At 43.7% G+C, this 22,398-nt stretch overlaps 1 non-coding gene and 1 pseudogene across 1 annotated transcript; one reads left to right on the top strand and one right to left on the bottom strand.

Annotated features, from left to right (window-relative positions):
- The first annotated feature begins 1,273 nt into the window (after positions 1–1,273).
- LOC136306580 (large ribosomal subunit protein eL31-like) lies at positions 1,274–20,965 on the top strand (annotated as a pseudogene).
- LOC136307022 (small nucleolar RNA U3) lies at positions 20,790–21,003 on the bottom strand. Its single transcript, XR_010725747.1, has one exon. It is a non-coding gene; the product is annotated as a small nucleolar RNA U3 (small nucleolar RNA).
- Between the last annotated feature and the right edge of the window lie 1,395 nt (positions 21,004–22,398).

Here is a 22,398-nt window from a genome sequence, read left to right as displayed (position 1 = left end):
AAGAAAATATTTAAAAAAAAACAACAACAAAAAAAAACCAAATTGTGTGCCTGACCAGGCGGTGGCGCAGTGGATAGAGTGTCGGACTGGGATGCGGAAGACCCAGGTTCGAGACCCCGAGGTCACCAGCTTGAGCGCGGGCTCATCTGGTTTGAGCAAAAGCCCACCAGCTTGAACCCAAGGTCGCTGGCTCCAGCAAAGGGTTACTCAGTCTACTGAAGGCCCGCAGTCAAGGCACATATGAGAAAGCAGTCAATGGACAACTAAGGTGTTGCAACGCGCAATGAAAAACTAATGATTGATGCTTCTCATCTCTCTCCGTTCCTGTCTGTCTGTCCCTGTCTATCCCTCTCTCTGACTCACTCTCTGTCTCTGTAAAAACTAAATAAATAAATAAAATAAAATAAAAAGATTAGAGCTCTTATAAAAAAACAACAAAAAAAATACAAATTGTGTACCTAACTAAGTAATAAAAGAAAAACCAGAAGCCAAAAAAAAAACAAAACAAAACAGAGAAGCTATAGCCCTGGCCGGTTGGCTCAGTGGTAGAGTGTCGGCCTGGCGTGCGGGGGACCCGGGTTCGATTCCCGGCCAGGGCACATAGGAGAAGCGCCCATTTGCTTCTCCACCCCCCCCCTCCTTCCTCCTTCCTCTCTGTCTCTCTCATCCCCTCCCGCAGCCAAGGCTCCATTGGAGCAAAGATGGCCCGGGTGCTGGGGATGGCTCCTTGGCCTCTGCCCCAGGCGCTAGAGTGGCTCTGGTCGCAACACAGCGACGCCCCGGAGGGGCAGAGCATCACTCCCTGGTGGGCAGAGCGTCGTGCCGGGTGGATCCCGGTCGGGCGCATGCGGGAGTCTGTCTGACTGTCTCTCCCTGTTTCCAGCTTCAGAAAAATACAAAAAAAAAACACAAACAAACAAAAAAACAGAGAAGCTATAGATTCCACCTATCAATAGGAAGAGAGTCAATGAATTTGTAGCTGTCTTTAGTCTGCCAAAATACCCCATTCAGTCCTGGCCATTCTACATCATAAAAAGCCTTCTAATCCTTCCCTTCAAACTCACTGCTGCTACCCTAGAATAGACCACCAATCAAATTTCCTCCCAGATAATTGCAGCATCCTAATTGGACTCCTGGCCTTCAATTTAGATGTTTCAAACCTATTATCTATATTATAGCCTAAGTGATCTTCATGAAAATCAAAACTGAGTGAGTTGATCATGTCTTTAAAATCTTTCATGGGTCTCCAGCTTTCTAACGTGGGCCCAGCATAATGGCTCCCACAAAGAAGGGTGGCAAGAAGAAGAAGGGCCATTCTGCCAGCAGTGAGAATGTGACCAGAGAGAACAAACGCATCAACAGTCACAAGCTCATTCATGGAGTATGTTTCAAGAAGTATACCCCTCAGGCACTCAGAGAGATCTGGAAATTTGCCACAAAGGAAATGGGAACTCTAGATGTACACATTGGCACCAGGCTCAGCAAAGCCTATCTGGGCCAAAAGGAATAAAGAATATCCCATACTGTATCTGGCGCAGTTGTCCAGAAAACATAATGAGGATGAAGATTCACCAACAAGTTCTATACATAGGTCACCTACATGCCTGTCACCACCTTTGAAAATACACAAACAGTCTGGCTTGTAGTGGCACAGTGGACAGAGCATTGACTTGGAATGCTGAGGTCACGGGTTTGAAACCCTTGGCTTGCCTGGTCAAGGCACATACAACCAGCAAACAATGAACAACTAAGTAAAGCAGCTATGAGTTGATACTTCTCACTTCCCCTTCCCTCTCTCTCTCCTCTCTCTGTAAAATCAATTTAAAAATGTCTACAAACATTTAATGTGAATGAGAACTAACTGCTTATAGTAAAAGTTATAAAACTGCCTTTGAAAAAAAAAAGCTTTTGGGGTACCATTGCTCTTAGAATAAAGTCCAAACACTCGATCATTTCCTAAGATGAGCTTGAGTGACCTGTCCCTCAATTACCTAGTCAACTAAATCTCTCACCACACTGCTTCTCCACCCCTCACCAAATTTTCTGGTTCAGCCTGACCTGTGGTGGCGCAGTGGATAAAGCGTTGACCTGGAAATGCTGAGGTCGCTGGTTCAAAACCCTGGGCTTGCCTGGTCAAGGCACATATGGGAGTTGATGCTTCCAGCTCCTCCCCCCCTTCTCTCTCTCTGTCTCTCTCTCTGTCTCTCTGTCTCTGTCTGTCTCTCCCTCTCCTCTCTAAAATGAATAAATAAAAATAAATAAACAAATTTTCTGGTTCATTGCTGTCTTAGTCATGTCCAGTCAGAAAAACAGAAACCACTCTAGGTATTTTAAACAGAGGCAGTATAGGGCATTGTTTTCAAAGCTTCAGAGGCCCAGAGAGGCAAAAAGATAAGGTTACCCAGAAATGGTTATGAACCTCCTGAAACTCTAGTCTGGAGCAGGAGGGGAAATGTTATTATCCAATGCTCATGATTGTTATGCTGCTCAGGACAACCACTGCAATTACTGCCACTGCTAGAGCCAGTGACGTGGCGGAGGTGACCACTGCCACCACTGCTGCTGGAGCCAAGGAGTCCCCGCTCACTGGCTGCTATTGCTGCCACAACTGGGGATACTACCAACAGTGGAAACATGGTGTTTCCCTCCTGCCTCTAGTCATCCACCAATGCTTTCTATCGGAAGAACCTCTCCAGAAAGCAGTTGGCAGAGGGATCTGGGCAGTGTGATTTGTAACTCAGTCCCCTAGGAATGGAGCTGAGAGCTAACAGACAGAGAATTAGCAGAGCTGCTCTAAACGTGTTTGCATTTCATGAATCCACCAAGCTCTTTCCCTTCAGGACATACTTTTCCCTCTGTCTGCAATGTTCTTCTCTATCCTTTTACTTGACCTGGCTTTCTCCTGCTTGTTAGAATTCTCAGTACAGATGTAACTTCGTCCAGGATCTTTAATTCCCAATTTGGATTAAATTCTTCTACTCTATATTACCACATTACTCTACATTACCCTTTTCTATTTTTTTTATTTCTTTTTGTTTATTTATTTTCCTTTTAATTTTTTATATTACCCTTTTTCTTTTTCTTAGGTGAGAAGAGGGAGATAGTGAGGCAGACTCCCACAATTACTCTGACTGGGATCCACCCGACAACTTCGTCTGGGGCTGATGCTCATACCAAGCTATTTTTAGCACCTGAGGCTGATGTACTCAGACCAACTGAGCCATCCTCAGTGCGTGGGGCTGATGCTTGAACCAGTCGAGCCACTGGCTGCAGGAGGTAGAGAGAGAGAGAGCAGGGAGAGAGGGAGGAGGGTGGAGAAGCAGATGGTCACTTCTCCCGTGTGCCCTGGCCAGGGATCAAACCTGGGATGTCTGCACACTGGGCCAATGCTCTATATCACAGTTTTTATTGAATTCCTGATTATAGAGAAATGAAATCAGTACCAAGACTGATGATGTACATGAAACTACAAAATAATAATATACAAAATAGAAATCATAAGCAAGCATCATTAGTAGCAGATGGAGCTATGTATGTAATGATAGGAGTTGATGAATGGGGTGGGGCTCAGTGTAGTAGCAAAGCAGTTGAACCTGGTGTCTTTAGTCTCAGAAGACTCATAAGCAAAGTGTGGGCATGTTCTAGCCTCCTTTCCCCTTCAAAAATCTTCAACTCAATCTAGCACCTAATCATAGAGAAGTTGTGGGGAAACAACATGTCTGTCAAAGGAAAAACATGATAATGGATTATTTCATCTTATTTATTGGTTCCATCCTAGAAGACTAGAATGATCTCCAAGCTACATGGGCCTCAATGTCTCTTATGTTACTGTAAAATCATTACTTTAATGTTTCTTGTATTAATTTAAGTTACTTTGGTTTTAATTAACAAAAGCCATGTCTGGCTATCATAAGTATAAAAGGAGAATACATTGGAAGGATAAAGGGGCCAAAATGTAGTCAGGTCTGGATGGAACTGGAATCAGGAACTGAAAAACCTTCTGTATCTAAGCTCCGCTCTGTACAACTTCTTCCTTTTTCCTCTCTACGGGCTGACTCTATCTGTTTCCCTTGGATGTGGAGGGTAGACAGCTGGTGGCCCCAGGCAACTGAGTTACACATGTCTTTTCAGGGTCTCACACTAATGCAAAGTTTCTCAGCCTCACACTATTGTCATTTAGGCCAGAAAATTCTTTGTGGTGAGGGTGGGCCTGTGCACTGTAGGATGTTTAGCAGCATCCCTGGCCTCACCTATGAGATGCCATAGCACCTAGCCTCTCCGCTGCCCCCGTTGTTACAATCAAAATGTCTGCCAATATGCCTGGGGGGCAAAAATCACCTCAGGTGAAAGCCACTGGTCTAGACCATCGAGGTTTTCATTACTCAACATCAAATTTCCAGAAGAAAGAATCTGATTGGTATATATTGAGCTCCACATCCAACTTGATCTAATAGCCAGGACATAGAGTCATGCCGCAGAAATATCGCTTCCAGGAATTTACACCTGTGGGAGGGGTGGTCAGTTCCCAGAAAAGAAGACCGGACAGTTACTCCAGTAGGTGCACATTATATTTCCATAACCCCAGAAAAAAGGTGGTGTAGCCTGACTCTTATCTAATATATTCATATGTGGTTTAAGGGAATATTTTTTCATAGTTGTGTTTATGATATCTATAATATCTATACAGTAATACCTCGGTTTTTGTTGACTTTGGTTATTGTCAGTTTTGGTTTTCATCAATTTTTTCCTCAAAATTTTTGTCTCAGTTTTCGATGGTTGCCTCAGATTTCGTCAGTGTACCCATGTGACCTCGCTGCTAATTTTGTGAAAACAAAAGATGACTCACGCTTTCCTGCTCAGTGTGAAATTGTTTCTTGTTGTGTGATCATCACCTTGCGCATCTAGCCAAACAATTCCATTGCTTTTCAGTGTTTTTGTGCTTTTTTAATTGATTGCGAGTGCTAATACTACAATCACATGTAAGTGATTACTGTGTATACAGTATTCAGTGTAATGTATTTTGGAGTGTTTAGAACGGCGGTTCTCAACCTGTGGGTCGCAACCCCAGCGGGGGTTGAACGATCAAAACACAGGGGTCGCCTAAAGACATCGGAAAATACATATTTATTATACAATACATTTTTAAATAACCGCTGGTCTAGAACGAATTAATTGGATTTATATTGATTCACATGGAAATAATTGCCTCATTTTTGTTGGTTTTAGATGTCACTGATTGCTTTCAGATGGATTATTGATGAAAACCGAGGTATCACTGTATACAGTGCCTTGAAATTCTCATTTATTTATTTATTTAGCAACAGACAGACAGGAAGGGAGAGGGAAGAGAAGCATCTATTCGTAGTTTCAGGACATTTAGTTGTTCATTGATTGCTTTTCATATGTGCCTTGCCCAGGGGGCTCCAGCTGAGCCAGTGACCCCTCGCTCAAGCCAGTGAACTTGATCTTCAAGTCAGTGACCTTTGGCTCAATCCAGCCAGAGACCATGGGATTAGGTTGATGAGCCCAACCTCAAGACAGTGAGCCTGTGCTCCCTTAAGCCAGTAATCTTGGGGTTTCTAACCTGGGACCTCAGCATCCCAGGTGAATGCTCTATCCACTGCGCCACCACCAGTCAGGCACCTTTAAATTTTTAACCCCAATCTTCCACTATCAAGTTCTTGAAATAAAAGTAGCTGTTTTTTTCATTTATTTCTTCATGAGGATATTTATCGTGTCTCCTCTGTGCCAGGCGCTGGGCTAGACCTTAGTGAGCTAAGTAGATTGGGTCCTGTCTGCCCAGAGGTTACATTTTAATTTCAGATTGATTTATTTAATGGTTACAGTAATATAGCCTTTCTTTGGACTAGCCTTTATTTATTTATTTATTTTCATTTTCAAAGCCATTTTACCTTTGAAATCTAGTTACTACTTTTAGGGTTTTTTTTGTTTTTTTTTTTTATTCATTTTAGAGAGGAAAGGGAGAGACAGAGAGAGAGAAAGAGAGGAGAGACAGAGAGAGAGAAGGGGGGGGAGGAGCTGGAAGCATCAACTCCCATATGTGCCTTGACCAGGCAAGCCCAGGGTTTCAAACCGGCGACCTCAGCATTTCCAGGTCGATGCTTTATCCACTGTGCCACCACAGGTCAGGCCTAGTTACTACTTTTAATTTTGAAGTTTTACAATCAGTTCTTTTCTTGATACCACTGTGGGGTTATCTGCCTGTCAGAACTGAGTGTTAGTTAGTCTTTGCATTCTTACCAGCAGTTTGTGAACAGATGCCTGTGTTTTACAGAAAGAGTCACAACTTTAACCACTGAATCTCAGTTGCCCATGGCTTTGGAGAAAAATTCCAAAGTTAGTTTTGATTTCTACCAGAAAACAATGTAGCGAAGTATTAAGAACATCTTCACATTTTTCAGTTAACAGAAAAATAACATGTTGGGTTAGCCAGCAAATAAGAATTTCCTATGCAGTAAAGGTTCTACAGAATGACTCTGTTTAATTGCAAATAGCTGGATTTACAGCTATTAATGTCACCCCATTCCCAAAACAGCATGCTGCTCCTCAGTCCTGGGTAATCTTTGCTAGAACCCCCATGTATTGGGAGACTCTAAAGGCTCATGGTGTTTTTCAAAGAAAGAGTTCTGTGGTCATATAAATTTGACAGATGCTGCCTGTTATATCCTCCTTTGGGAGAGTCACAATTCAGATGTCAGGGTATCCTGGCAGGGTAGCTCAGTTGGTTAGAGTGTTGTTCCAATATGCCAAGGTTGCAGGTTTGATCCCAGGTCAGGGAACATACAAGAATCAACCAATTGATGCATATCAACTGGAAAAACAAATCGATATATTTTTTTTCTCTCTCTCCCTTTCTCTAATAAATAAAAATTAAAAAAACACCAAATAACAACAACAACAAAAAAAACAAAAAACAACATCAGGGGCTCTGAGAAATTTTAACTGCCATAACCATTTTGGAGAGAAATCTGGTAATATTTAATAAATTTAACATGTGAATCATATGTCCCAGCTCTCTCTTCCTGGATACATACAGAAAAGAATTTTCTGGTGTACAGGATGTGCTAAAATGTTCATCAAATTCTAAAACACGGTAGCAAGAAGTTGGAGGCAACCTTCATGCAGCAATCAGAAGGATTAAACTATCAAAGTGGAGGAAGCTGAAAACAGTTTTGAGAAAGTGAGAAACAGAATGAGATTTCTAGTACAATACCATTATGGTAAAAGTTTACAATACATGCATATGTTATACCATATTCAAACTATACTTACCTGGGTGGAAGCTGAACTGTAAGGACACTTATTAAAGTGGATGCAAGTGTGTTGCATGTGTGTATGTGTGTGTTTGGGGGGAACATTAATAAAGGACTGAACTTGAGATGATATTTCACAGATTGACCACGTGCCTTTGTCTTGATTCCCTCCCCAAAGTCTGCTAAAATGGCATTAAAAAGGATATAAACCCATGAGTTCAAAGAGAATAAAAAGATCAGCCATTGAAAGGGGATAGAATTTTGAAAAAAAAGCAGGTGGTCAAATCTAACTGAGTCCTGGCCAGTTGGCTCAGTGGTAGAGTGTCAGCCTGGCATGTTGATGTCCCAGGTTCGATTCCCCATCAGGACACACAGGAGAAGCGACCATCTTCTTCTCCACCCTTCCTCTCCCCCTTCTGTCTCTCTCTCTTCCTGTCCCACAGCCATGGCTCAATTGGTTTGAGTGCATCGGCCCTGGGCACTGAGGATGACTCCGTGGAGCCTCTGCTTCCGGCACTGAAAATAGCTCAGTTGGCATTTTCACGTAAAATAAAAACAGGTTTAGAAGCTGGGTCAACGGGCTGCCTGGTTTGCCTTGGATTGTAGAAGCACATCTTCTGGTTCCCACACCTCCTCTTCTCTATTTTTCTTGCCCTTTTCTCCACCTTTCTTAGGCCTTTCCTACTGTGGTACTTTTGACAGTTTTCCAAACTACTGACACAAGAAGGTAGAATCTGCCCTATGTATGCTGTTTAGAAATGTGGCATCATTAGATGTTTCCATCCTTGGAATGTGCCATGAACTTCCCCTGTCCACTTAGTGCTGTCGAATGATGGGTTTGCCAGGGCTCTGTTGTCTCTCCAGGGGTCCTGCCCACCCCGGTGCCAAAGAAATCCTCATGGTGTGGAATAACAGTGAGCCGGGATGTGGATCTGAGGGGCATGCCTACCTGGGTCATATAGTACTCCTTCTTTCAGCTCATCCCAGTGTCTCCCAGGAAAAGTGCTCTGAAGATTAGCATCTTGGTCACCAGCTTTATCTGCACATTGAAGTCATCTGGCAAGTGTCCTTCTATGGGAAGTACCTGGGTGTCCTGTGGTGCACAAGAACCTTCCTCTCCCTTCACTTAACGCATGAAACTAACCTTAAGTGACTCTGTGGCTTAGTCTGGCTGGAAGGAGAGAAATCCTCTGCCATAGACTCATGACATTATAAGCCTAACATTTCCATGATGTTAGAAAACTTACTTTGCAGATTTCACTCATCAAAAGCCAATATTATATATTTTTTATTAATTTTTTATTTTACTTTTTATTTATTTTTATTTTTTTATTATTTTTTAAAAGATTTTATTTATTCATTTTAGAGAATAGAGAGAACGAGAGAGAGAGAGAGAGAGAGAAGAGAGGGAGAGAAAGAAAGGGGGAGAAGCAGGAAGCATCAACTCTCATATGTGCCTTGACCAGGCAAACTCAGGGTTTCAAACCAGCGACCTCAGCATTCCCAGTCGATACTTTATCCACTGTGCCACCACAGGTCAGGCTACTTTTTATTAATTTTTTTATTTAAACATAACACAACTTTTTTGTGAGAGAAAGAGAGTGAGAGAGGTAGGAAGGAAGAGAGATGAGAAGCATCAACTCGCAGTTGCATTACTTTAGTTGTTCATTGATTGCTTCTCATATGTATCTTGAATGGAGGGTTCCAGCTCAGCCACTGACCCCTTGCTCAAGCCAGTGATCTTGGGCTTCAAGCCAGCGACCTTGGGCTTCAATCCAGCAACCTTTGGGCTCTAGCCAGTGGTCATGAGATCATGTTGATGATTTCACGCTCAAACCAGTGACCTTGGGGTTTAGAATTGGGGACTTCAGTGTCCCAGGTCGACACTGTGTCCACTGCACCACCACCAGTCAGGCACAAATAGGGTTTATTCTGGGGTGATGTGCATGTTTTGGAACTAGGTAGAGATAGTGGTTGCAAAAGATTGTGAATGCAACTAAATGCCACTGAATTGTTCATTTTAAAATGGCTAATTTTATGTGATGTGAATTTCACATAAAAAAATACACAAAAGCCTATGAAGTTGTATGTGAGTTATATATATAAAGCACAGGAAGAGGCGTGGCTCAGAAAGGCCTCTGTCTGTAACAAATTTTCCCTGCTGCTATTTTGTCTGAGTGACTGATGTAAGTGCAGCTGTGTGCTGGGCCCCGAAGTTCTTGTTTCTTTTGAATTTCTAAGGAAGCCAGTGCTTCTCCCCATGGAGATGGGTCTTCTTTTCAGGGTCAGACCTGGAGTCAGACTGTGTTTGCTTGAGCCATGCTTTTTGTGTTTGTTACTGTGATTTAAGGGCCAGGATAAAGAACGACTATCAAAGGACTGCATGTTCCCTGCTGGATCACGGCAGGCCTGCACAGCATCCCCGGAGGCCACAGGTTACTGGGCAGCAACAAAGCTGCTTTTGTGTGATGAAGCGGATAAAAGGTACATTTTTCTCTGGGGTGAACTGTTGGCCCTGCAAGGCAGAAAGATCTCTTTCCATTTCACATGGCGCCTCGTTTTGTGTCTGAGGGTTAGTGGGCCTTCACGCCCACTCAGGACTAGACTGCATGCTGCAGAGCATGGTGGAAAGGGGAGGCAAGGTGCCACTGATTGTCCTGAGTCCCAAGTTTAGGTCGACCCAGTGGTCAGGCCAAGTCAGAAGCTTTCCTGGCAATCCCGACAACGCAGGAGAGAGTCACAGAACTAAGTGACACGTGCTCCCCTGGAGGCCTCACTGCTGCAGTTGGCCTGGCGGAATAAGGCTGGGCTGATTCGGCCTCTGTCCACCTCTCCCCTTATTTCTGGTGCTTCCTCCCTCATTGTGAAACCCCCATTCAGAGCCCTGGCCAAAACTTCCTGTCAGTAAACACCTGACCACTCCTGGCTTCTCTCCTTCACTAATATGGCCCCACCTGTTCTGTATCCCATTGTTCCATTCTCACAGTCTTCTGGCACAAAATCAAACTACTATTTTCAGGCTCTATTTTGGCCAGGCACTCGCAGGTATTTATCAGATGATGGTTCATTTAATCCTTGTAATTACCATAGAAAGTAGGTATTACTGAATCCATTATACAGTTACGGAAACAGACTCAGAGTGATTGGGATTTGGCCAAGGTAAACAGCTACTGAGTGATGGGATACGATTCAAACTCTAAATTTAATGTTCAGTAATCGATCCCTACTGATAAACCAGGTATTGAAGAAATTACCCCTCCTAAATGACACGTCTCAGAAGAGTAAAAGTAGCAGACTTTTGTGGTAGTAGTGGTATGCAGTGAGTCCTCACTGAACTGTGTCGATCAGTTCTTGGAAGCTGCTACTCTAAGTGAAATGACATGTAAGGAAACCAACTGTACCAGAGGCTAATTGGTATAAACAAGAGTTAAGTTCCTGTGGTGTAGTCCTGGTCACGGAAACACCAAACTTCTAAACAAAGACCCCGAACACTCATAACTGTAACCACTGAAATAAATGGGAGCTGCGCATATATTTAAGAAAGATGAATATAAACAAGTAAGATTATTATTTTCCAATCAGTTGATTCCACCTCAGGGTCAAGAGTGGTCAGAGTCCCTCCCGGAAGGAAGCTCAGGGCCACGGAGGTACCTACCTTGGACAGGTAGCCCTTCCATCAGAGGCCACTTGCACCCACCCACACTCACTAGACAGGGACAATGTAGACACGACACTCAGCTCAGGTGCACATCTCTGGCATGTGGGAGGAAATGGAATCTCTGAGGAAATCCATGCAGACATGGAGAGAACATGCAGATGACACTTAATGAGCATAGAAGCGTTGAAAGTACTTCCTTAGCCATCCCCCTAGACAGCCGGTCCCCGACATAGTATTTTTTTAAAATTTATAATGGTGAGAAAGCAATGCACCTTCAGCAGAAACTGGCCAGGCTAAGCTATATGTTCAGTAGGTTAGGTATGTTAAGTGCATTTGACTTACAATATTTTCAACTTACGATGGGTTCAGGATGTAAGCCCATCCTAAGTGGAGGACCATATGTACACTGGAAAACTAAATCAAGAGTAAGACTCATTGGGGAGAACAAGCTCAATGTTCTTCCCAACTCACTTCAAGTGTGCCGTCTCCTGTAAAGACCTCAGACTCCCCACTCCCATCCAGTGAAATAAAAACATATGTCCACACAAAAACTTGTAAAAGAATGTTCATAGCAGAATTAATCATAATAGCCCAAAGATGAAAACAACCCAAATGTTCATCAACTAATAAACAGATAAAGAAAATGTGGTCCATCTGACCAGGTGGTGGCACAGTGGATAGTGCATTGACCTGGGACACTGAGGACCCAGATTCAAAACCCTGAGGTTGTTGGCTTGAGCATGGGCTCATCCGGCTTGAGTGGAGGGTTGTTAGCTTGAGCCCAAAGGTCATTGGCTCAGCTGGAACACCCTCCCCAGCCCTCCAAAGGTATGCCTGAGAAGCAATCAATGAACTAAGGTACCGCCACTATGAGTTGATGCTTCTCATCTCTCTTCCGTCTTGTCTCTCTCTCTCAAAATAAATAAATAAATACAATAATTATTCAAATTTTAATTTTTGTAGTCTGATATATAGTTTTAAATGCCTCATAAGCATTTTAATACTAAAATAGTAATTAATATCCATTCTTGAGTTTTCTAATTAGATAAGCCATTTAATTTCTTTTTTTAAGCCAATTAATTTCATAACATATATTTTCTCATAAAATAAAATATCTACAAGGAATTTTTTTATTTATTTACTTTTTTAGATTTTATTTATTCATTTTTATTAGAGAGAGAGGGGAGAGAGAGAGAGAGAGGAATAGATAGAGAACAGGGGGAGGAGCAGGAAGCATCAACTCCCATATGTGCCTTGACTAGGCAAGCCCAGGGTTTTGAACCGGCGACCTCAGCATTCCAGGTTGATGCTTTATCCACTGCGCCACCACAGGCCAAGGAATTTAACATCCCAACTTTGTTCTCATTATAATCCAGGCCCTCGAGTCTATCCTTATTTTTAGTGGTAAGAGTGATGTGTTTGCAGCTTCTGCACTTGATATATCTTGTAGGGCCTCAGTGGCCTGGGGATTCTGCAGGAAAAACCAGTTGGAATCCATGGGAGTCCGAAAGACCAGAGTAACAGGCTTTATTGGAAGGAAGAAAGGAACCCTGCCGGGCACTTCTCAGGGGAGAAGAGCACAGGTTACAGACTAGGGGCGAGTTATATAGTGTTTGGGAGAGCCTGAGGGGATACTGAGCCCAAAGTCCTGGTATGTCCGGAGCCCCTCCTTGGGGCAGCTTGTCAGCTTTCTGGAATTCCTCTGTCTCAGGGGCAATAGTCCAGTAAGGGTGAGGTCTGACAGATAAGCGGAACATCAAGAGGGCAGTTTGGAATCCCTGTATCTATTATTTCTCAACTCTGTGGTTACATATAAAAGAAAGGCAGTTATTAATTTTATAATATATGGTAAGGGCTGATGAGGAGAAAGGGGAGAAAAAATTGGAAAATTATTGCTTCTTCTGGAGAGAACTCAAGAAAAGAACCTTGCCAAGCCAAGTTCCCCATCCAGTTAAGGAGGTCATCAATTTCCATGCTGTGAGGTCTGAACCAGGCAATTCCTCGAAAACCTGAGTGAGAAAGTAAAAAAATTTTGCGAGGTAATAATTATTAGTTGCTTGCTGCGAGTGCCGATTGGACAGGGTGACATGGTGATACATGGTCTCCTGGATGAGCCTCATGAGACGTGCTGGTCTGGTTCCTCTCGAACAGGAGGACATGTGGAGATTTTTAGAGACAGGGAACCTGTTGGTGTAAGTTTTTAGAAGGACTAAATATGTGTGGTTTAAAAGGAAGAGGGTTTAGCCTGACCTGTGGTGGCGCAGTGGATAAAGCGTCGACCTGGAACACTGAGGTTGCAGGTTCAAAACCCTGCACTTGTCTTGTCAAGGCACATATGGGAGTTGATGCTTCCTGCTCCCCCCCCCTCTCTCTGTCACTGTCTCTCCTTTCTAAAAATTGAATAAAAAAAAATTTTAAAAAAAAGAAAAAAATCACTACTTTATCTGACTCTCTCTGTCCCTGTAAAAAAATTTTTTTTAAAAAATTAAAAAATCATTTAAAAGGAAGAGGATTTGGAGAACATTCAGAGGGAACTTCTCGGGCTGAGGGGCAGCTTCTTCCTGCTGTCATCCCTACCTATTTGATATTTCATTCGTGAAGTTCTCCTTGGGGTATTGGGGAATAGGAGTGTAGAAGCATTTGATTGTAGGTAATCCTAGAGATTTCTCTCATCTGGGTCTGTAGGAACTTGATAAAGAAGGGGGCAAGTATTTGGAGATTAGGAATGCAGAGATAAGGAGGGTTGTATAGCAGGGGGTGAAAGTTCTTCCATGGTAAAGTTAGAGATATTCTTTCCTGGCAGCCCTGGAGAGAGAGCAGTTAGCTTGAGCTAAAAGAAATGTTTCAGGTCCATTTGTAGGCTCTTCTTCTGCCAAGAAGACTCAGCGACCTTGTCCTTTTACTATGTGAAAGGTAACAAGATTGAGAAGCGTTAAGAGGTGAATGCTCGCCTGACCTGTGGTGGCACAGTGGATAAAGCATTGACCTGGAAATGCTGAGGTCGCCGGTTCGAAACCCTGGGCTTGCCTGGTCAAGGCACATGTGGGAGTTGGTGCTTCCGGCTCCTCCCCCCTGTCTCTCTCCCCCCACCTCTCTGTCTCTCTCTCTCTCTCTCTCCCTATCTCTCTCCTGTCTAAAATGAATAAATAAAAAAAAAATTAAAAAAAAAAAAACAAAAACAAAAAAAAAAAAAAAAAAAAAAAGAGGTGAATGCTCTTCATTCTCCTAGTTCTTCATGGATATGGGAGAGCTTTAGGGTTAGGGGATGTGTAGGGGTTGAAAGATAAGATTTAGGAGGTTTGTTGATATAGAGTTTCAGATTTTTCTGTTTTGCAAGGGCAGGTTTCAGGGTTGATGTGTAGGGTTAGGTAGATTTTTTCAATTTTCTGATTGGCGAAGGTCTGCATGGGGGTCTGTAAGAAACTAGTGAACAAATGTAAGAGCCAGGGTCCAAAAGTTAGAAAAATAAATAGGAGAGTGAGTGGACTAATGAAAGGCAATAGTCAAGACACCCAGTTTTTGTGAAACCACTGATTCCATGTATACAAATTTGCTAGGCTTCAGAGAGAGAGAGAGAGTAGGAATAAGACAGGGAAGTGGCCAGTCCCCCTGCCCCTAGACCTACTTTTGTAGAGTTTCCTAAAGCAACAAGAAGAGAAATTACCTGTACAGCTCGTTTGGTTCTTAGATTGATGGGTAGTGTATTAGGAATTGAAAGAGGCTCATGGGGTGGGATTAGGTTGATATTTGGGGTGAGATAGGTTAGGGTACAGGTTTCTGTACAATTAGTAAGGAGACACATATAGGTGTTGGTCCCATATGAGTAGAAAGTCCCTGATTGGGTGAGGTAGGTTGAGAGGTGCAGTGGGAGTGAGTTGTCAGGATTACGGTGTGTGAACCTGTCCATGTGAAAATCAGTCCTTGGATGATGTAATGCTGGAAGTGCCTCTTGGACAGTCTTTGAACAGTTTGCTGAGTGACCTGTAAATCTTGCAAGTACTTAGGGAAAGGGTGGTTACATTTCTACACTTTGCAGTTAGAGTTTAAGTCCTAGTGGCCACTGCTTCTAGCTGGGATTAGCAGCAGGTCCCAGCCTACAATAGGCATGGGACATTGAGACAAGAGGAATAACAGAGACACTACACATTAAATAAAGTAACAAAATCAAACTGTCAGTACCCACAGTAGAGATCTTTGAGGGATAAATAAAACTCTAATATTCGAGGAAGGCATAGTAAATGGCCCTTGTGTTTACAAGAAACAAGATCAGTTTATCTGCTACTTGGATGAAATACCTAAGGCTTGTGAACGATGTCCTTGGGCCTTCAGTGGCAATTCCCAGCATGCTGGGCAAGGTCAGGTCACAAGTAGCTGGAGCAGGGCTAGAAGAGACTGAACCCTCCCTCCATGGAGAAAGGGGGCAGCTTACTTTCTCGTGTCCCTCTTTCCACAGCACAGACATGTCAACCGGTGGGGCCGGGAAGCCTGGCAGGCTTCAGTTCAATGACCTTTCTTTTCACTCTGGAGCAGGGCCCTGATGGAATCCTATTAAGCCCTTTAGGGCACTGGAGCCTTTAAGAGCATATGCCAAAAGCTGGTATTTCCTGACCTCTTTTGGGCCTTATTTGCCTTTTCTGTTACTTCCTTAGCCATTATAGACCTTAAAAGCCATGCTCAGAAGATCTCACTGAGGGGCTTGACTAAGAGAGCAAAATTGGGAATCCAATGTTTAAAGAAGCCTATTAGACCGAGGAAAGAAAAGATTTGATTTGTGGTGGTAGGTGGTTGGAGACTGCGGAGGGTCTGAATTTGATTTAGGGTGAGACTTCAGGTGGTGGGGGTTAAGGCAATGCCCAGCTAGACTACAAACTGAGAATGAAGTTGAGCCTTAGCAGAGAAGACACGATATTCTTTCATGGCGAGGAAGTTAAGAAGGGTGGTGGTGGCCCTGGCTGGTTGGCTCAGCGGTAGAGCATCGGCCTGGCGTGCGGGGGACCCGGGTTCGATTCCCGGCCAGGGCACATAGGAGAAGTGCTTATTTGCTTCTCCACCCCCCTCCTTCCTCTCTGTCTCTCTCTTCCCCTCCCGCAGCCAAGGCTCCATTGGAGCAAAGATGGCCCGGGCGCTGGGGATGGCTCCTTGGCCTCTGCCCCAGGCGCTAGAGTGGCTCTGGTCGCCGCAGAGCGACACCTCGGAGGGGCAGAGCATCGCCCCCTGGTGGGCAGAGCGTCGCTCCTGGTGGGCGTGCCAGGTGGATCCTGGTCGGGCGCATGTGGGAGTCTGTCTGACTGTCTCTCCCCATTTCTAGCTTCAGAAAAATACAAAAAAAAAAAAAAAAAAGAAGGGTGGTGGTGTGTCTCCTTGAGGTAGGCAGGGAGGGGCTGTAGAGAAGTAGGTTATTTACATATTGTAAGAGAGTACTAGTTTTGAGATTGCATGCTGCTAAATCCTGAGCTAGTGCCTGCCGAAACAAGTGTGGGCTGTTTTTGATCCCCTGGGGTAAGACAGTCCACATAAATTGCTGGGCTGCATTAGTGTCTGGATAAAGGTAAACAGAAAGTAAAAGTCAGGGTGTAAAAGAATGGTAAAGAAGGTATTCTTGAGGTCTAGGACCTGTAGAGATTAGGGACTACTGGATGGAGGGGAATTACTGCCTCATTGATTAGATATAAGGCTTGTATGAAGCAATAAGCCCCTGAAAGTTTTTGAACAGGAAGGGTGGGAGTATTGCAGGGAGAGTCTGTGGGGATGAGTAAGCCTGGTTTAAGAGGTGGGTAATTATTGATTTAAGGCCTTAGAAACAGACACAGTTACACATTAAACAAAGACTTTTCATAAAAGTTATGAATTAAGGAATTTAAATGAGCGCACTTGTTTCAATTCAAATTATACTAGAGATATTTTCTGACAAACAAAAAGACAATATGGATTACTTATTCACATAGCTTAATATACAATTCTGTTTTTTTAAGTTTTTTGAGATGACAGGGAGTTGTCAGCATAGAGGGGAGGAAGAGAGAAAGCAGACGGATGTACAGTGTGAACAGCTGGATGGAAAGAAGGAGGGTCAGAACCTGCAGGAGGAGGAGGGGGGTAAAGTGCCACGTGGTCAGAGGAGTCAAAAAAGATTTAGAGCTCTGAGGAGAGGGGAGAGGGCGAGGAGGAAAGAGGCACAGTCACAGTTTGTAAGGAGGGAGGAGGGGTCGGAGAAGAGACAGATAGAACTGCAGTTTTTGTTTTGTTTTTTAAATTTAATTTAATTTATTCATTTAGGAAGGAGAGAGAGAGAGAGAGAGAGACAGGAAGCATCAACTCCTTATATGCCTTGACCAGGCAAGCTCAGGGTTTCGAACCAGCGACCTCAGCATTTCCAGGTCGATGCTTTATCCACTGCACCACCACAGGTCAGGCGACAGAACTGCAGTTTGTAAGGAAGAAGAAGCAGCCAGAGCCACAGCTTCTAAGGAGGAGGGAGGAGATGAAAAACACAGTGGAGAAGGGAGGGGGTTCTTGGAGGGAAGAGACTTGAGTGAAAGAAATTTGTAGAGGAATTAGAGAGGGGTCCCGAGAGAAAGGTGCCCCGGGATCAGGCAGGAGAAGGAGAGAGTTGGGAGTCTGCGGAGAAGGAAAGATTAGGAGCGGAGGTTTTAGGTGAGGTTTCTTTGGCCAAAAATGGCCTGCGTGTAGAACAAGCAGTACAGAAATTAAGGACAGGAGAGAAGGGAGAAGAAAAGCCTGCACACGTAAGGAATCTCTGATGCCCTCCCTGTCCAGTGGCAGAAATTGTCAAAATCTCTTAGGATATTGTAATGGTAGTAGAAAGCAACCTGGCTAGGCGCTTAGATTTTCAAGGAAGTCTGTACAAGCTAGCCACTTGGAGTAGAAACCTCCCAAACTGTGAACCTCAGAGAGTAGGGTGAGCATCCCAAAGGAGTAGTCCCGAAGGAGTAGAGGAGTCTTGAAGGAGTAGAGGGGTCCCGAAGAAGTAGAGGAGTAGTCTCTGAGTCCTGAGATCGGGAGGAGCCCATGTTCCAAGGGGAGTCTGGCTGGACAATTTGATTAAGAGGAGCCCACAGTAGAGGACACTGGTGAGAGAAGGGGGTGTCCCCACCTCAGTCACAGTTCCAAGAGGAGAAAATCTCCCGTAGAAAGAGAGTCTCAGACAGGAGGTCGTCACCCCAAGGCTGAGATCCCGGGAGGTAGGAGAGAGGCCTGGCTAGGCACGCCTAGACTTTCATAGAAGTCCATAAATGAGTAGAGGCAGACCACCTGTAGATATGGTGTCCAAAGTCAAAACTGTCCAACCAGAAAGGGATGTTTTTGGAGAGAAATTTGGAGGCCAACCGGGGAAGGGGAGGAGAAACTCCTTACCTTTCTGGTCCAGCAGGGGTTCAGTACAGGGTTAGACTGCCGACCAATCAACCCACAATTACACGTCCAAACAGAATCAGGGAGTAAGCCTGGGTCGAGCTGCCACTGCCCATTGCTTCCCTGGTTGTAAATTTGGACGGCAAAGAGGGATCATCCAGGCAGTTAGTACCCCGTCCTGGGTTTCGGCACCAAATGTTGGAATCCATGGGAGTCTGAAAGACCAGAGTAACAGGCTTTATTGAAAGGAAGAAAGGAACCCTGCCGGGTACTTCTCAGGGGAGAAGAGGGCCGGTTACAGACTAGGGGTGAGTTATATAGTGTTTGGGAGAGCCTGAGGGGATACTGAGGCAAAAGTCCTGTATGTCCGGAGCCCCTCCTTGGGGCAGCTTGTCAGCTTTTTGGAATTCCTCTGTCTCAGGGGCGATAGTCCAGTAAGGGTGAGGTCTGACAGATAAGCAGAACATCAAGAGGGCAATTTGGAATACACATATCTATCAGATACTAAGTCTCGCAATGACTTCCCCACCCATCCCTGGTATTCCTATGTGCTATTTTTTTTAAAAAAAATATGCATACTAATTATGACTTCTTTCTTCACCTAATGTGTAGTAGATGTCTCATGTTGGTGTTTATAGATCTGTCTTTTCTTTTTTCTTTTTCTTTCTATTAAAGGTAAACCATGGGCTATTGACTGAATAGAACCAGGAAGGGGAAATAAGTTCTGCCCTTGAAAAAACTATCTGACAAAAATAAAAGCCTTTTTATTTTTTAGGAAGACATTTAAATTTAGATTGCATTTAAATTGCATGTAAATGAATTTAACTTGTATTTAAATTTAGATTGCTCTAAATTACAAAGGAACTGGAAAGTCTCAAAAATGACATTTTGGCTTGACTCTTGCTGTGTGTTTTATCAATACTTCACAGAACCAGCCAAGTCCACTTCCTAAGAGATGGCAAGACCTAGCCTTAGGGAGCGGGATTCAGGGAGAAGTTCTTGGTTAAATGACTGACTGATGAAAACCTGTGTGCAGATGGACAGAGGCAGGAAAAGAACATGAAAAAGTGAAAATACTGTATTCCTGTAATGAAATTATGATGAAACTGAATTCCCTATAGTTGCCTTTTGGTATGATTAGAATATTGTTAAATAAAATTTGGGTTCAAATATCACTTGCAATTACACCCACTGGGTGGAACCCTACGCAGAAGTCAAAAAGTATAAAGTATGTCTATAAAGCACTAGCATGGAAGGATGTTCAAGATGTAGTTATGAGAAAAGAGAAAGTAAATTTCAAAAAGGAAGTACTTAAGTGCAGTCATATATTTTTTTTTATCGTATCTGCCCCCCAATGTGTATTTGATTGCATACATACAGAGAGAGATGTAGAAGGTGGAAGCTGTCCACTAAGCTAATGTATGGCCAGTAGCCGTGGCCACCATCACAGCTGCCTGGCCCACACAGGTTCACATTTGATTCGGACAGATGGTAATGAAACAATGGAGCCAAGAACTGGTGGGCCATCATCTTTAATCCTAGCTTACACCCGGCGGGCAAGAAATACACACAGTGGGAAAACACTTCCTTTTCCATTCAGGGCTCCCAAAGCCACTGACTTATCCTAGTTTCCTACAATCAAAGTTTTCTACCTCACCAGCCTTATTCACCTCTGTTTCCCCTCTCCTTCTCCCTGCACAAACTCTGCACAAATTGGCTTCTCCTTCAGCACTCCGTCATCTCGGCTGCTTCTCCTCTCCTCCACATGGCCTTTCTCTGCTCTCCTCCAGCATGGGCTCCTCTGCTCATTTTATAGTGTAGAAATCAAAATTTTTAATCCAATATACAAACAAGGAAGTCTCTGATACAAAGTCACTTAGGGTGGGAAAGGTTTAGTTTTAAAACTAAGCCTGCCAGACCAGGCGGTAGTGCAGTGGGTAGAGCGTTGGACTGGGATGCCGAGGACCCAGGTTCGAGACCTTCAGGTCGCCAGTTTGAGCGCAGGCTCATCTGGTTTGAGCAAAAAGCTCACCAGCTTGGACCCGAGGTCTCTGGCTCAAGCAAGGGGTTACTCGGTCTGCTGAAGGCCCACGGTCAAGGCACATATGATAAAGCAATCAATGAACAATTAAGGTATCACAACGAAAAACTGATGATTGATGCTTCTCATCTCTCTTCGTTCCTGTCTGTCTGTCCCTATCTATTCCTCTCTCTGACTGTCTCTCTGTCTCTGTAAAAAAAAACCAAAAAAACAAAAAAAACTAAGCCTTAGGCTATAATGACCCTGCCTGCTTACAGCCTGTCCCCCACAGCCAATGCAAACTATAAGCGAGCAAACATATATATCATATTTACAAACTTATTTGACCAACAGCCAATAACTGGTCACTCCTGGGAAGGAGAACAATAGGGAACTTTCCCTTTCTCTGTTCATATTGCTATATTGTTGGCTTTGTTTACATGTATATATCCTGATTTTTTTTTTTTTTACCACTCAGACTGTGTTCTCTCCCTCTTACTCTTCCAAAGGAAGAGAAGAACGATCATCAGTGGCAAAAGGCAGTTGCACAAACAACACCAAGAGCCGGCTTCACGCTCAGGAGAGAACACTGCAACTCCTCCTCGTGGTTTCGGGTACTCTACACGATCGGAGAAACTTCTCTAGTAACAAACTATAGAAATGATCCCTGAAAGTATAGTCTTATATATATCCTGATTTTAACAAACATTTAAAATCTATTCTTTAGTCTTTTTTCCTTTTTTATGTTTTTCTGCATTTACTCAGGTATTAATTTTGTGGATAGCAATAAAAAAAAAATAAACCACCCATTTCAGCCATACTTTTTTAGGGGGGATTTCATTTAAAAAACCTAATTCTTGGAACTTCTGTTGAAATTGAGGCTTACAATTTCTAATTGAATGGTTTCAAACCAGCACTGGGTGTGACCCTTCAAAGTTTCCTAGCTCTCATGATGGAAAAAGCAGCTGTTTTAACAATAGTTTCTCTTCCCTGTGCAGTAAAAATATGGAATCACCATCGGCATTTTCATCTGTGTAAGTAATAATTTTCTTCCATTAACCTGTCTTCTCTCTCTCCTTTCCTCTGTTTATTTGAGAGGAAACTTATGTATATTATCTCACTGTAGTTGGCTGTCAGAAAGAATGATAACCAACTTCAGAAGGGGATAAACAAGAGGAACTGGACTTACTGGCTGGTCTTTTTATTAATAGCTATCACATGAAATGCTCTCATGTGTTAAGAAAGAAAAAAAAAGAGTAAAAGAGTAGGTGACTGTCGAGTCTTTGGTTGTTCTAGTTATTCCTCAATTCTGAGGCATGGGAGTTAGCTCAGTGGCTCCTAATGATCTTTTCTCATCCTGTATGTGACTCACCCCAAAGGATGCCTCTTCCCTCAAGGTACCTGCTTTTCCCTCAGGGAACAGAGCAAACAGAATGCTACCATGATTCTTTCTCAGGTAACACTCTTCCAAATACTTTGAGAAGTCACACACAGTGTTGGTTTGAACCTGTTCAATTAGAAATTGTAAGCCAGCCCTGGCCAGTTGGCTCAGTGGTAGAGTTTCAGTCTGGCATGTGGATGTCCTGGGTTTGATTCCCATCAGGGCACACAGGAGAAGAGACCATCTGCTTCTTCAGTCCTTCCCATCCCCCTTCTCTCTCTTGCTCTCTCTCTCTCTTTTCCTCCTGTAGCCATGGCTTGATTGGTTAGAGTGCATCAGCCCCAGGCACTGAGGATAGCTCTGTGGAGCCTCTGCCTCAGGCACAAAAATAGCTCAGTTGCAAGCATGGCCCCAGACGGGCAGAGCATCAGCCCTCAGACAGGGGTTGTCAGATGGATCCCAGTTGGGGTGCATGCAGGAATCTGTCTCTCTATTTCTCCTCCTTTCACTTGGAAAAAAAGAAAAATAAAATAAAAATTGTAGGCCTCACCTGACCAGGTGGTAGCACAATGGATAGAGCTTTGACATGAAAACTGAGGACCCAGATTCAAAGCCCAAGGTCGCTGGCTTGAGCACAGACTTGCTGGCTTGAGCCCGAAGGTCGCTGGCTTGAAGCCCAAGGTTGCTGGTTTGAGTG

This window comes from Saccopteryx bilineata, chromosome 5 (assembly GCF_036850765.1).
Source record: "Saccopteryx bilineata isolate mSacBil1 chromosome 5, mSacBil1_pri_phased_curated, whole genome shotgun sequence".
NCBI classification, from domain to species: Eukaryota; Metazoa; Chordata; class Mammalia; order Chiroptera; family Emballonuridae; genus Saccopteryx; species Saccopteryx bilineata.
This window is presented reverse-complemented; position numbering and strand designations above follow the sequence as displayed.